Here is a 12,799-nt window from a genome sequence, read left to right on the forward strand (position 1 = left end):
TGAAATTATAATAAGGGGGATAATGTGGGGACTGAAAGGATGGGTACATTGTGCTGTGGAGTGCCACATGAAGGGGACATTATAATGATCCCCTTTTTGCCTCCACAATATAAAGTCTCCATCCTTGTGGTTCCCACATTACGATGATCCTCCATGTGGTTGTCACAAAAAAAAAATGCATAAGCAAAAAACTAAAACACATCAAAATAAAACTAATCCTCACCTGGCTTCAGGGAGCAGAAGGTGCCATATAGCAAGGTCACTACATCACCCCTGATGGCATTTAACTTGTCAAGGGCTGAATGGTGAAGCTGGGACCAGATGACTCCATGCTTCACCGGTGAGCTCAACCCATCCGTGTCCTCTGAGTTGAAGATGATTTGAAGCTGAGACATAGCTCCTACTGGGGGGAAAGCACCAGATATCTATGATTGTCCCATTGAGTCCAGGATAGTTGGGAGATATACCTATTGGTTATGTCCTGGGTGGTACCCTTTATGTGCCAACTGTGGTACATCCAACCCTCGCTACACATTGTAGTCCCACCAGGTGGAAAGTACCCATATAAAGTGGAGGTTTTCCTGCGTTTTTGGTGTGCCACATGGAGTTCTGTTGCGACTTTTGTAGCTAGCCTGAGAAGTGGTACCTGTAGGAGCAGAGTGCAGACCCCTGTGAGAACCGGGCTGTGCATTGCGGCTATCATGCCAAGAAGTGTTTAGTGGTTAATTCTGGGGTTGATTCTTTTGGCAACTGAGCAACTTGTGTTAACAAATTTGTTATTTTTTGGATGGACATCTTCTAACTCAGTAGAGTGTCGGTGGCAGGCTTCTTTGGGTTGTGTCTGGGCAAATACACCAGTAATAGGGACCCGACTACCCTGCCCTTGGATAGTTTGGTGTAGAGCAAGGGCCATAAAAGAGCCTTGGCCATAGTACTTGGGACTGATGTGAGTTGACCCACACGCCAAGACCCTACAGTATCACACGGGATAAGATTAGATACAGCATCCCTATATATAGAGCAGTGGAGGATAATATGGATAGTTTGAGGCCAAGGTTCCTAGAGAGCCAAAAGCTACCCAAAGTGCCCAAAGATTTGGGTTTTATGGCTTTGAACAAAGATCTCCGGCACAGATGTGTGCAGGACTTGCAAAGGGACATCACATATAATAGGCTTAGATACATCTCAGCATATAGTTGTATATACATGTATTAGGCTTGGATACAGTAGCTAACTAGATAGGCTTAGATACAATAGCTCAGAGTTCCTGAAGCTTGATTGATAGTAATATTGAATTACATTCTATCGCATTGTATCACACTTGAGAAGCTTAGATACACCAGGCAATTTTTCAGCTATTTAGTTTACTCTTTGATTTCTGGGTAATGTTCTTGTGTAAACCATGATAGTCTTTGTGTTGCGTCTTCTTAAGGTATTTCCTGGGACTCTCGTCACAGAAGAATAGAGGAGAACGTCAGAGGAGCCGAGAGCAAACAGACGCCGGGCTCAGAATCAGTTGTACAGGACGTGTAGCGGGCATGCACCGTACGTGGGTTGTCCAAGTTAGGAAGCCTATAGAGCGTGACAGAGAGGGTCTCATGCTATGGAGGACCTGTCCTGTCCTACATTAGGAGCAAAAGGGTAACAATGTTTTGATCTTGTGACTTTCAGATTCCGTATCACACCATCCACTAAAGCGTAGAACGTGAGGCTACCATCATGTTACAGACAGTCATCTTGGCTATCTCATACATAAATGTGACTTGTAACTATTTAGCATATGCTTAGTTCTGTAGATGATTCTCATGTAACTGCATTGTTACTGTTTTGCTTCTGGTGCATACAAAAAATTACATTTGCCATTGGCCCTCAGTGGTCACATGGGGTGCACTTACATCATAACACTGGGTCATTGTGTCATGGCCTCAATGTGTCGTCCGTGACCCCCGGGGCGTGCAACGTCACAAAAAGCTTGAAGAGGACACAAGGTGCCAGCAGGATGCTGAAAGGTTGCCCGGGAGAGTTAAGACAAGATGTTTGTTATTTTCCCTCACTTTCCCTGGGCCTCCACTTATTATACTCTGGGGTCTGAGAAGACCCCAGAGTACAACAATTTACCAAAACAAGTCTTGTGAGGTTTGCTCAACTCCACTAATGAAGCGGCCTCAGGTGTTATACTCTGTGAGGCCACTCTGGAGCATTATACTGTGTGGGGGACACTCTGGAGCATTATACTGTGTGGGGGACACTCTGGAGCATTATACTGTGTGGGGGACACTCTGGAGCATTATATCGTGTGGGGGACACTCTGGAGCATTATACTGTGTGGGGGACACTCTGGAGCATTATACTGTGTGGGGGACACTCTGGAGCATTATACTGTGTGGGGGACACTCTGGAGCATTATACTGTGTGGGGGACACTCTGGAGCATTATACTGTACTAGCAGTACCCGCGACTTTGTCCGTGGAACCCTGACCCCTTGCGCGACCCACCTGTAGCACCGCGCAGGCTTCTTCCTGTGCCTTGTGTCCACAGCGGCTCCCTTTTCCTCATCTCCCCCCTGGCGCCTGCCAACCCCCTTTTTTCCAACCAACTCCCTCATGTGCTCGCTTCTCTCTCCTACCCCATGTTCTTGTGGACACCATCCGGCTGATAGCTCCGCCCACATAGAGAAGCGGCACCCATCCAGGTGAGCTGCTGATGAGGCTGGGTTGACGTCATCCCAGGTCCTACAGCGTCCCAGGTCCTGCAGCGAATTCGAAAGTGAAAAGCACCGGTCACGGGAGTGAATTGCGGTGGTGTACGGGAATTCCATGTAGCCTATCGTTCAAACCGGGACCCAAGGTATGTATGTGCGCAATTTCAGCCAAATTTGTTCGCCCGTCTAGGTGTCATTGCGTCCCCTTTCCAACCCCCCTGACCCCTTTGCACGCAACCCCAGCCTCGGCCTCCTCCCCTGCCTGGGGTTAGGAGCTAGACCCGAGAGGGCAATAGGGAGTGTGTGGCTTGCTATGCTAAAAAGTGTGTGGGATTGCAGAGCTGGTGGTATGAGTTGTGGTTTTGTGGGTGTCCTGGCAAAAACGTATGTCTGCGATTGTGACTAAAAGTAGCCTATTGTTCAATCCTGCCTAGGAACTATGTTTGTTGAAAATTTGAGCCAAATCGGTTGAGCGGTTTTTGCGTGATTAAGGAACAAACATCCAAACATCTAAACATCCAAACACAGAAACATCCAAACATGCTGCCACTGTGGAGCATATTGTACTGTGTGGGGGCCACTGTGGTGCATATTATCCTGTGCAGGACCCTCTGTGGAGCATATTATACTGTGTGGTCAGCCACTGTGGAATATATTATCCTGTGTGGGGGCCACTGTGGAACATATTATATTGTGTGGAGGCCACTGTTGGGCATATTATCCTGTGTGAGGGCCGCTGTGGTGCATATTATCCTGTGCAGGACCCTCTGTGGAACATATTATACTGTGTGGTCAGCCACTGTGGAATATATTATCCTGTGTGGGGGCCACTGTGGAACATATTATATTGTGTGGAGGCCACTGTTGGGCATATTATCCTGTGTGAGGGCTGCTGTGGTGCATATTATCCTGTGCAGGACCCTCTGTGGAACATATTATACTGTGTGGTCAGCCACTGTGGAATATATTATCCTGTGTGAAGGCCACTGTGGAGTATATTATACTTTTCAGGAGCTACTGTGTAGCAAATTACATTGTGGGGGCCGAATTCACTATTTATATTGCACCTCATCTGTTTTTATAGCAGACATGAAAGTATTACAGGCTGTTATTATATTGCATGGTGACTATAAAACAGATCCTGTGTAATGTAAATGGTGAAGGGGTGAGAGCGCTCGCAAATCACCAGAGTGCCTTCAAACAGTTGATCAGCAGGAGCCCTGGGTGTTAGATCCCACTGATCTCTTAGATCTTATAGACTAGTAGGACCAAGGCTGCTTTAACCATAGGTGCAACGGATCAAGAGGGATAATCCCACATTTTGGGTGATGTCTTGCTATTTTGTGAGGCTTGCAGTGATTTCAACTCTATCTGTGTCCATTTGTAGGATGTGCATGAAGCTGCACATGTCACGTACAACCCTCAACAGGGAAATTGCAACACCAAGAAAGACAAACTGGAAGGTTCTGCAAATCAGGGAAATATACAGTGTCACTAAGATCTACACATGATGAGATTTTCAACCTCTAGCTCCAACCTATGACATGTGGGAGGGACATAATAGACGGATTGCAAGCAAAATTTTTGAAAAACCTCAAAAATTTGGATCAAGTGGTGCGGGAGGACCGTGCGATGTCTCCTGTTGTCCTGTGTCAGCTATCACCATTTGTAAAAACTGAGTCCTTGTGCTGAGAATCTTGGTTTATCACTCAGCAGATCGCAACATGTTTAGGCCAAGACGTCAGCATGTTCATTGTTGTGCGTCCTGGTGGTTGGGAGAACAACAACAAACTTCAATGAGAGCAAGAGGTGCGCGGAGGTGAAGATCTGCATTGGCTCATTATCTTATTGGAACAATGGCACTTAGTACCGCATGGGATGGATCACTAGACATAGGGTGGCAAATAGTATGGACATAAACCACAGGCGTTTGCACAACATAGGGCTACAAGCCAGGCGTCCAGCTACCGGTGTTACATGGTGCTCACTCCACCAGTCTCAAAGGCTGTCAAGGTGCACAACAAGATGCTAATGGAGGTCTGTCTATCCTCTTCAGAGATGAGTCCTGCCTTTGTCTCGAATGCAGTGATAGCTGGAGATTGGTTTGGAGACCACTTGGCCTTCTCAAGGGAATTTCACATTGGTCTGTTCTCCCAGAATTATGGTGTGGGGTAGCATAATATTTGGTAGCTGGAGCCGTCCAGTCTTCATTTCAGGTTCACTAAGTGCTCGGTCTTGGAACCAGTGGTACGGCCATTTCTACAAAGTGTCCCAGGAGCTTGTGCTACTGTGAGCAACCTGCGTGACCTAACCGTGCTACCATGGCCTCCAACATTACCGGACTTGTCTCTCATTGAGCCCATCTGAGATGTCATTGAATGGCAATTGCAAAGGGATCTGCCAGCAGCTAATATGGTTAACTTGCCCAATTGTAGAACCACCATTAATAACCACTGATAGCATGCCAAGGCGTCTAAGTGCAAGGATGTCTGGAAGTGGCGCTCATTCTCCATACTGAATACATTGAGATATTTAGAATTTTCTGTTTCCATTTTTCACACTTGCATATCATTAATTTATCGATCCATCCTGAGATTTCCAGAATTCCAAGACTCTTCCTTCTTGGTATTACAATTCCGATGTTCTGATCATTGCTTATGGTAGTGATCTGTACAGGTATTGGGCAGTGTTCTCTCTCCTCTGCCTCCTGTGCTTCCCCAGCGACAAAGCACATGAACGACCTTCTCAATGTCACATGATAAGACGTTGTATGGGCTTCAGCCTGAAGTCCTACAGTGTCCTGAGGATACATTGTACCTTCTTATCAATGAAAACACTCCATATCTTACGGGGTGCAGCGAGTTACAGGAGGCCAGGAATGTGGTATGTGAATATCTAATGCGAGAGAGAAGTCACTGCGCACAATAACAGAGAGCAGAGACCGACTTATATGACTGGGGAGGGGACACCAAGTGTCAGTGTGTTATTGTCCTGTATCACAAGTGTCAGCGTGTCATTGTCGTCTACTCCAAGTCTCATTGTCCTGTACCACTTGTGTCATTGTCCTGTACCCCAAGTGTCATTGTCCTGTACCCCAAGTGTCATTGTCCTGTACCCCAAGTGTCATTGTCCTGTACCCCAAGTGTCATTGTCCTGTACCCCAAGTGTCAGCGTGTCATTGTCCTGTACCCCAAGTGTCAGCGTGTCACTGTCCTGTACCCCAAGTGTCAGCGTGTCATTGTCCTGTACCCCAAGTGTCAGCCTGTCATTGTCCTGTACCCCAAGTGTCAGCGTGTCATTGTCCTGTACCCCAAGTGTCAGTGTGTCATTGTCCTGTACCCCAAGTGTCAGCGTGTCATTGTCCTGTACCCCAAGTGTCAGCCTGTCATTGTCCTGTACCCCAAGTGTCAGCCTGTCATTGTCCTGTACCCCAAGTGTCAGCGTGTCATTATCCTGTACCCCAAGTGTCAGCGTGTCATTGTCCTGTACCCCAAGTGTCAGTGTGTCATTGTCCTGTACCCCAAGTGTCAGTGTGTCATTGTCCTGTACCCCAAGTGTCAGTGTGTCATTGTCCTGTACCCCAAGTGTCAGTGTGTCATTGTCCTGTACCCCCAAGTATCAGTGTGTCATTATCCTGTACCCCAAGTGTCAGTGTGTCATTGTCCTGTACCCCCAAGTGTCAGTGTGTCATTATCCTGTACCCCAAGTGTCAGTGTGTCATTGTCCTGTACCCCAAGTGTCAGTGTGTCATTGTCCTGTACCCCCAAGTGTCAGTGTGTCATTGTCCTGTACCCCAAGTGTCAGCGTGTCATTGTCCTGTACCCCAAGTGTCAGCGTGTCATTGTCCTGTACCCCAAGTGTCAGTGTGTCATTGTCCTGTACCCCAAGTGTCAGTGTGTCATTGTCCTGTACCCCAAGTGTCAGCGTGTCATTATCCTGTACCCCAAGTGTCAGCGTGCCATTGTCCTGTACCCCAAGTGTCAGCGTGTCATTGTCCTGTACCCCAAGTGTCATTGTACCATTTTCATTATATCATTGTTCGTCCCCCTATGCGCCATTTTGTCCTTACTGTATATGTGATTCCCAGGGTGATAGCATGCGGCATGATTTATAGTTATCTTATGGTGTCTGACACTATTGGCACCCTGTAAAATACATGGCGGAGGGGTGAATGATCCTGAACACTTTGTCAACCATCTTCTCCGTCTTCCTATCTGTGGTATTGCTACACAAATGAAACATTTGGAGCGATAAGTATTTGCTGAGTCTTTATATACACAATTTCAGTCATCTAGCGCCTATCTAATGTGTATGGGATTGTCCAGTTGTTCTCTGAGAGGATATTTTCTCGGGTATATGCCCCTTTACATGCCTGTTACTTCCTCAGGGGTCTCCATTATTGGCTATATTTCTCCATGTTTCCACCATGTTCCACCTGTTCCACATATGAGGTGTCTTTAACCTGTGAATGGTCGGAGGTCACTGGATTGCTCCAGGTCAGGGGCCTCCGCGGCACGTCCACCCCCATTACATGACTCTACTCCATCCCCATAAGCTTACCCCACCCCTCCATACTACTCTATTATCCAATGAGCGTCACATTTTGGATGTGTTTCATGGTTTATTTGCTGGATCACCAGGAGTTCTGCATCATCATACAGATCTATCGGTCGGCCATGGGCCACAGAAAAAAAGTGGCGTTTTACAGTCACAGCAAAGTGGATGGTATTCTAGCGAATCCCATGGTCACTTCGCCGGAAAATACGCGTCAATTTCCAAACCCAATCAGATTTTTTTGCTGTGGGATTTCTAACCTAAATGTGATCTCATAGTCATAAATATGGCAGCTAAAAGGTACAAAATAGCGCCAAGAATCATTGCAGTGACATTAAGCTTTCGAGCCGCAGATGAATTGGACTTGGCGGAGTGTAAGTCTTGTCTAGCCATAGCGTCCTGAGTCTGGAAGAAGAGGAAATACAGGTCAGCAATGCCGCAAGACTAAACATCAAGTACGATGGATTTAGTCCATCCCCCACAGACCCTGGATACTGATAACGATCAATAAATAATAGTAAGAATTATCAATCTACAAATATAATATTAATAACCATTAATTACCAATAATACCTACATTATAAAATTACTATTATATAATATAAAATAATAATACAATAATAATACTGAACTAGAGGGCGCTATGGAGCACGAAATCTCCTGAAGAAGAGCATTAAGCAGCAGGGATGTGATGCCCACCTCTGCGATGCCCCCTACTCTAGACAGACGCCTCTATAAACCTATTGCCCATTGCCGTACATTACCAATATCCACTTAGAATAGAAGACTCATCATTACCTTGCAAGAGAAGATCAAGGCGCCCAATCCCAAGGGGAAGCAGCAAAACAACATGCTTATGACGGAGCAGCACATGTAGTCGTTGTAGTGAGGCTGAAGGCCTGTAGTCATGACTGGAGGCGCTGTTGTCGCAGTGACTACATATGAGCCTGGTCGGTAGACCACCGGTTGAGGTGGAGGGGCCACTTGGTTTGTATAATTTGCCGGATGAGATCCTGGAGGGTAGACGGCTTGGGCATGAGTTGGCAGAGGTGGAGGAGCCACTTGGTTTGTATAATTTGCCAGCTGATATCCTGGAGGGTAGACGGCTTGGGCATGAGTTGGCAGAGTTGGCTGCATTGGATATGGTTTTTGAAGAGGATCCAACTCCTGGACATGGGGGTTGCTGGGTTTGGGGTCTGCTTCCATGTTTCAGAATGGAAATGTTCTCAGGTTGGAGGTAGCAGAGCGAAGACACGAGGGTGCTGCGTCTTGGTGGATAAGATGTATCTCATCATTGATGTCAGGAGATTACACAGCGCCCACATCCTGACATCATTGTGAAATGTTTATCTCGGTGTTATTGTAATATGTCAGGGCTGTGCGGTGTGGAGATGATTCTGTAGAAGAGGCCTAAGATGGCGGCTAACCTCAGTCACAGACACCAGTAAGTAGTGAAGATCTTCCACCAGCATCAAGGTTATTTCGACAAGTTTCTGGGGCCCAAAGATGTGAGTAGGCCGGTTTCAGACACTGGGGCTACAAGCATATGAACGTGTCCATGTATGGGTCCATGAGAACATGGCATGGATGGCCCATTGCAGTGAAAGTGTGGTGGTATATATGCTCTGTAATGTCAAGTGGGCGGTGTCAGGCAGGGGCGTGACTCAGAGCTCCAATCAGACGCAGCCAGCGTCAGAGCTCAGAATCAAACCCCTTGTCTGCTGCTGCCTGACCCTGCCCTCCTGACAGTACAGAGACTAAATAGTATATCAGGCATCAAAACTACCAGCATCGATTGCTCAGGAATGGTGGGGGCTAGAGAAAAAATTAGCGGTTATTTCCATTTTGACAGTGGTTTTCCGAGATTGAAATAACCCTTTTATGTAGTAGCGCCCCCTAACAGCTCTGGTTGGTGGAGCTGCTGTCAATCAAAAGTACTGCCAGAGTTTCATCCAATCAGCTCTCTTCTTCAGCAGCAACCATTACAGTCTGGAATTGGAACCCTGTGGACTCCGAGCTGTGGAAATCTTGGCCACACCCCTTTGACTATCTTGTGGGTGCTATGAGTTACATAACAATGCAGCTGGCATGCTTAGTGGAGTTGATTATGGCTTAGTTGGGTTTATCAAAGAACAGATGAGTTGTAAGAAGGGAGAGAAGAGCGGGCCATTGCCAACACTGACTGACCAGATGACCAGTGGGGCCCTTGTATGGCGTGCCCTTGCTGTGAGTCATAAGTAACATGGAGGCACAGCTTTTTAGGCGGGCAGTATCCACCCATTATGGATGGGAATGGCGTCTACTCTACACTCTCTACTCTAGTCCTCTGTCCCTTTCTATAGCGGTGGATATGGGGCAACGCCGGTTCTAAGACTCCTTTCCCAAGGCACTAATTTTGTTCTTTCTTTCCGCCACTATTGGGGTCATGGAGGACTCTTTTTCCCCATGGGTACCAGGTTCCTAATAATGGAGATCTTCTGTCAGAATCAAGGTTACTTTGCAAACTTTAGGGTCCAATGTTGTAGGGCAATCTGTCTCAGAGTCTCAAGAACACATCTAGACTCAACTCCAGCTGACTACCAACCATCTGCTAAGGCTGGCCATTGGGCCACTAGACTACCAGCCAACTCGCCCAGCCTTCTAGAAACATCAGAACAGATGACACCCCCATTTATATAGAAGATACAACAGATAAGGAATGGCATGTTTATTCTTTAAGACACAAGAAAGTGCAAAAACAAATGAAACCAGAGCAAAAACATAGTCCTATAAGTCTAAGCAAATACAACATCTTACTACGAGAAGTGTTCTTGAGGACCCTTGAGGGACATTACATGGTTTAATCTGGGAGCTGGTTCAGAGCGATCCTGGAATGGTGGAACGTGTAACCCAAGTATTGGGGGGCACCACAGAATTGTCGCCCTTGGGGCAGAATATGTTTTGGTTTTATTGGCTGGGAAGGTTTTCCAACTTGACTGTATTTGTGAGAACTTTGTCCATTGTCTTCTTCTTCTTCCCATATGGTGGTATTAATCCAGAAATGATAAGTTTGGGGAAGTTCTTGATCAGTGTGACCATAATGGCTACCTAGGGTGAAGGCTCCTATGATGTCTCCATCAGTTGGGTTTGTCTCTCCATGTTCCTACCCCTTCCATTTGACCATCTTCTCCACCTATTGAGGTCTCTCTCAGCTATAGCTCTCCAGCTGTTGATGGTCAGGGGGTGCTTCACTCCACCTTGTATGGCTTTAGTCCATCCACTCCATCCCTATTAGTTTACCCCACCTTCTCTATGCTGTTGCTCCAATGACAAAGTTGAGAAATTTTGGATGTTCTTCATGGTTTATTTGCTGGATTCTCAGGAGTTCTGGATCATCGGGTTCCAGATGAAAGCAATTCCATTGCATATACAGATGAGTAGATCAAGAGCGGTGCTGGATATTACAATATTAGTGGGAGGTGGGGGGTAAAGTTGGCTAAAATTCAGATCGTCTTCTCATCATCATAAATATAAAGATGGCAAAGTAGAATATAACTCCAAACATCATTGCAGAGATATTGAACCCTCGAGCAGAGGAGGAGTATGACCTGGCGGCGTATGAGTCCTGCCTAGCATTGGCGTCCTGTGTCTGTAAGACGAGGAAATATAGGTCAGCGATATCACAAATGCAATATAATGCCACTGAACTAGAGGGCGCACCTGAGTACCATTCCTCCTGCAGGGTCCAGATATGGCATTCAATGGCGCCCTCTAGTTCAGACACAAGACATTACACACGTCTCAACTAAAGGGATTTTTACATTTTACATCATCAACAGAAATTTCTGCAACTTCCTCATAGATTTACATCTATAGGAGAAAACCCACTGACCAAATCCATCTCACAGCTGAGTGTCTGTTACAACACATTCTGCCTAGACCATAAAGTAACAGATCTGATAGTTTGTTACAATGTATCAGGATTGTCTAGACTGGATACATTTCATAGACGCCCCAGCTGCAAAAGTATTGGATCCCTTCTCCCACTTATTACCACTTGTCATTGCCCGATGACCTAGCAGCCCCCACCCTCAATATGTCTATGGAGCCAATAGAAAGATGAGACAGCAACAAAAGCAATACATTGTCAGATATGAACCAAATCCCCCTAAAATATGATGCCCTATGCAGATGCCTGTATGAACTCATTTTCCCAACATTGCCAATATCAGCTTAGAATAAAATTCATTACCTTGCAAGAGAAGATCAAGGCGCCCAATCCCAGGGGAAGGCAGCAAAACAACATGCTTAGTACAGACCAGCACATATAGTCGCTGTAATGACGCTGAAGGCCTGTAGTCATGACCGGAGGCGCTGTTGTCGCAGTCACTACATATGGGGCTGGTTGGTAGGCCATGGGTTGAGGTGGAGGGGCCACTTGGTTTGGATAATACGGCTGAGGGTAGCCTGAAGGGTAGACAGCTTGGGCATACGTTGGCAGAGGTGGCTGCGTTGGATATGGCGGGGGAACAAAGTCCTGGCCATCGGGGATGATTGGTTTGGGATCTGCTTCCATGTTGGAGATCGGATGTTTCTTAGGTTGTAGGTAAAAGAGCAAAGACACAAAAGTGCCCACGCTCACTAGATAAGATCTGTCCTATTGATGTCACTACCCGGAGATTGCACAGAGACCACATCCTGACATCATTGTGAAATGACCACCGAAGTATTATCACACAAAGAGAAAGAAATCCTGGACATTTCTCATGGTCCATAATGGTTTAACCAGAGAGTCAGAGCAAACCTGGGCCTGGAGGGGCAAGTACCCCAATACTGGGAGATAGAGCCGAATCATTGCCCAGGGGCAGAATATTTGGTGTTGTGGGATGACTGTACTGATCCTGAGTTACATCCTGTATTATACTCCAGAGCTGCGCTCACTATTCTGCTGGTACAGTCACTGTGTACATACATTACATTACTTATCCTGTACTGATCCTGAGTTACATCCTGTATTATACTCCAGAGCTGCACTCACTATTCTGCTGGTGCAGTCACTGTGTACATACATTACATTACTTATCCTGTACTGATCCTGAGTTACATCCTGTATTATACTCCAGAGCTGCACTCACTATTCTGCTGGTACAGTCACTGTGTACATACATTACATTACTTATCCTGTACTGATCCTGAGTTACATCCTGTATTATACTCCAGAGCTGCACTCACTATTCTGCTGGTACAGTCACTGTGTACATACATTACATTACTTATCCTGTACTGATCCTGAGTTACATCCTATATTATACTCCAGAGCTGCACTCACTATTCTGCTGGTGCAGTCACTGTGTACATACATTACATTACTTATCCTGTACTGATCCTGAGTTACATCCTGTATTATACTCCAGAGCTGCACTCACTATTCTGCTGGTGCAGTCACTGTGTACATACATTACATTACTTATCCTGTACTGATCCTGAGTTATATCCTGTATTATACTCCAGAGCTGTGCTCACTATTCTGCTGGTGCAGTCACTGTGTACATACATTACATTACT

Source organism: Leptodactylus fuscus, chromosome 6 (assembly GCF_031893055.1).
Source record: "Leptodactylus fuscus isolate aLepFus1 chromosome 6, aLepFus1.hap2, whole genome shotgun sequence".
Lineage (NCBI taxonomy): Eukaryota > Metazoa > Chordata > Amphibia > Anura > Leptodactylidae > Leptodactylus > Leptodactylus fuscus.